This window comes from Taudactylus pleione, unplaced genomic scaffold, assembly GCF_031769625.1.
Source record: "Taudactylus pleione unplaced genomic scaffold, aTauple2 ptg000497l, whole genome shotgun sequence".
NCBI classification, from domain to species: domain Eukaryota; kingdom Metazoa; phylum Chordata; class Amphibia; order Anura; family Myobatrachidae; genus Taudactylus; species Taudactylus pleione.
Window position 1 is genome coordinate 493,936 of NW_028284899.1, and position 4,080 is coordinate 498,015.

Below are 4,080 nucleotides of genomic sequence, written 5' to 3' on the forward strand. Positions count from 1 at the left end.
ATGACCTTACTATTTTTGTTCCTTATATTACTGCTATGGCCTTACTATTATTGTTCATTATATTACTGGCTATAACTTTACTATTATTGTTCCTTATATTACTGGCTATGACCTTACTATTATTGTTCCTTATATTACTGGCTATGACCTTACTATTATTGTTCATTATATTACTGGCTATAACTTTACTATTATTATTCATTATATTACTGGCTATGACCTTACTATTATTGTTCCTTATATTACTGCTGTGGTCTTACTATTATTGTTCATTATATTACTGGCTATGACCTTACTATTATTGTTCCTTATATTACTGCTATGGCCTTACTATTATTGTTCATTATATTACTGGCTATGACCTTACTATTATTGTTCCTTATATTACTGCTATGGCCTTACTATTATTGTTCATTATATTACTGGCAATGACCTTACTATTTTTGTTCCTTATATTACTGCTATGACCTTACTATTATTGTTCCTTATATTACTGGCTATGACCTTACTATTTTTGTTCCTTATATTACTGCTATGGCCTTACTATTATTGTTCATTATATTACTGGCTATGACCTTACTATTATTGTTCCTTATATTACTGCTATGACCTTACTATTATTGTTCCTTATATTACTGGCTATGACCTTACTATTATTGTTCCTTATATTACTGCTATGGCCTTACTATTATTGCTCATTATATTACTGGCTATGACCTTACTATTATTGTTCCTTATATTACTGCTATGGTCTTACTATTATTGTTCCTTATATTACTGCTATGAGCAGCCCTATCTCACTTTTTTCATTCTTTATCTTTCCCTCATTTAATGTTGAAATCTTCAATAAATCAAGTTAATAAAACAATAAATATGTTGTGTACATACATGCAGAGCCCTCCATTGCTGTAACCAGCGCTGCTGAGCTCAGGATGGCATCACGCTCTGATCTTACTACTGGCCGCAAGTCTCTGGTCGGGATCTCCAGTTGGTGCTGACATATGAGAACACCGGTAAATGCTGCCTGGTCTTTGGCTGGTATTGGTGGTTTCTGGGTCTCTATTGCCTCCATTCTTTCGAGGCCGATGTGTTTGGAATGTGTAGTGGTTGGCTACAGAGCGGGAGGGAAAAAAAAGGGTTTATTAGTGATTATTGCATCTTCCACTTGAATTAGTGAGATAGGCATTTATGGAAGAGTTTATGTATAGTGGTTTGGATGTCAGACTCTTACAACAATGTCTATATCATGCATAAATGTTGCCCAGATGTAGACAACTGTCGCTCAGACCATATTATAAGTTCTGATATATTTATTACATTTCTGCTGCTGATACAGTGACTCCGATAAGAGCCCTTTCCATTATAGACTAACAAATAAACTGATAGCTTACATCATCGCCATAATGCCTGGTTTAGACCTTGCTTATCTATTTCATGTGCATGTATAGGATGCTGGGATGGGATCTAGAGATCCCTCTCCAGCTAAATGTTTTGCAAATTTGTAACCTGTAGACTGCAGTGGTTAACACCATCTAATTGCGACATTAGCTGACGGGGCCAAGCTCCAAGAAGTTAAGCTTATTAGGGGTTGGTAAATAGACTTTTTTTGCAGTCCCCATAGTAAGCTCTGAGGAATGCTTATGCTACTGACACCAGAGGGACTGAAGACAGAGGGAACAGCTGTTTTTGGAGATTTGACCCCAAATAATAAGTAGGCTTCTGTGTCTTACACTTATGCATCATCAGCTGAGCAGCATTTAGTTACAGGCTGCCCAGGAGCCCATAGAAGTTCTGTGTTGTACTTACTGGCGCAGGTAGGTATGGGGGTGCAATTTTAAGGGTTCCAAAGAGACCCAGTCCATATGCTGAAAGAATGGATGCTGGCGGATGTTCTCATTTACTCCGAGGCGTCTGGCTGGATCTTGAAGAAGGAGCTGAAAGAGTCAATTGTATTTGGTTTAGTTACTTTAATTCATGTAGCAGAGCTGCTCAATACAATCATTATACAAACAATTCTGCTGCCAGGTGCACAGGATATAACTTTATTTGTTGATGGCTGCAGGAGATGCTGAGATTGTATCTGGGGTCTGTTGTATGTCTGACATTATCATTACCAAGAACGTCTAAGAACATCTAACCACCAAGCCATTCCTTCTCACATTCATACTAATGTTGACTGGATGATCTGGTATTTTTGCAATATAAAGTAGACGATTGATTAGAGATTTGGAATGAGAGTATTAATTATATAAATGTTATTACATAATCTTTACATATACATATAGACAACGTCACGGTGTGCTGGGCCAAACGGGCACTGCCAGTATTCTTCAAGGCCACACACGTGATCACTAGAAATATGTGTATTGGTGAAGGGCTGTATAAGAAACTGTTCTATAATAATTTATCTTGTCCCCAATGTCTCACTGCACAATACTCATCATCTATGGTGATTGGGCTTCTCCCTATGTATAAAAGGGTCACCATAGATGATAGCAGTCCTGTTGGCAGCAGTAGCCCCCGCCAGAGAAATGATTCACCTTATACCTTACCAGTATCATCACAATCCTTCTGCTCTAAGCAATATCGTTAATAGTATTACAATATATTGTTTTTTGTGCTGTTTTACTGCGATTACATTTTTTTTTGTTCTGTTTATATGTACATTGTTTAAAAAAATAAATATAAATCACTTGATTACAAAAAATATTGAAATATATATATATTTTTATATATTTTAGATTTTTTTTTTTAAACTATTTCTTTTCTAATTATTATTATTAGTGACCATGCTTGCATTTTCAGTACCTCTGTACATGCGCTAACTGGCTGTATAGCCACGGATATGCATATCTACCGCGACTATCTTGGGAAGCAGTAAGTTAAGTATTACCATTCCCGGTCAGTATGCTGGCAGCTGAGTATCTTATATTTAATTATAAAATTGCGGCTACAATCGATTTTCTTGTGCAACAAGATGAGGCCACAGAAAATCAGCCTTATAAATAAGCATTGTAACACAGACAACTAAAGTGCTATAGCAGATCTGTCAGCAGTGTTATAGGAAAGTATAATAATTGCTCATGTCTAATGCTGTATGATAGGAGCCCCTGTGCTTATGGTGGGTGCTGTCAATAGAGAGTGTTACATAGACAGTAACAGCAGCTGTTATAGCAGAGATTGGGAGTGCGTATAGACCAGCTACTCTAATTGTCAGTAAAGCTCTATGGGGGTCCTTTATTGCTGAGGGCTGGACTGATTGATCCTCTATAGCACAGGGATAGTCTATTATTTTCCTCCTGTGCTATATAATCTCATATAAAGATGCCTATAGCTATTAAAGTTACATCAATCATAAATAATAATTTCTTAGCTTAATATCTTAACTTCATGTATTTGACAACAGCGCCTGGTGAATAGCCTATGATGGTAGGTAGCATTTCCGATAATGATTTGGGTCAGGATAACGCTGAATGAAAACCAGTCTACACCAGCACTGTACTCCTCACCAGCACATATCTACAGTACCAGAAGAGAGATGCTGGTTACCATGTCATTCAGCAATCACTTTTTCCAATTTGATTTTTTACCTCATTGCCATTTTGCCTGTATCCAGGCTTCTCTACAATTTGTGTGTAGTTAGAAACAGCGGGAAGATCCTGTGCCCCTCACCTCAGGAGCAATGTAGCCAGGTGTTCCTGCATATTCAGTGGCTGTCTGGTCTCCATGCATGTTCTACAATGCAGTGCCGAAGTCTGCGATCTTAGCATGATCCCGTGACAATGTACATTGTGAGGGGGCCACAACCAATAGAGCCCCATATTGGGGAGCTTCTCTACAATGTGTGTGTAGTCAGTAACAGCGGCCCCTCACCTCAGGAGCAATGTAGCCAGGCGTTCCTGCATATTCAGTGGTTGTCTGGTCTCTGTGCATGTACTCCAATGCAATGCCGAAGTCTGCGATCTTAGCGTGCCCAGACTCAGCCATTAAGATTTTAGCAGGTATGAGTTCTCTATGAAGGTCGTCTCCAGCAGAGTTGGTCATATGCATAAAGAGTCTTATGATTCCGAATTACAGGAG

The 4,080-nt window shown here is 38.2% G+C and overlaps 1 pseudogene; it reads right to left on the bottom strand.

Moving 5' to 3' along the window:
* Nucleotides 1–954: 954 nt before the first annotated feature.
* On the bottom strand, nt 955–3,732 carry LOC148501858 (protein kinase C delta type-like; annotated as a pseudogene).
* Nucleotides 3,733–4,080: the final 348 nt, after the last annotated feature.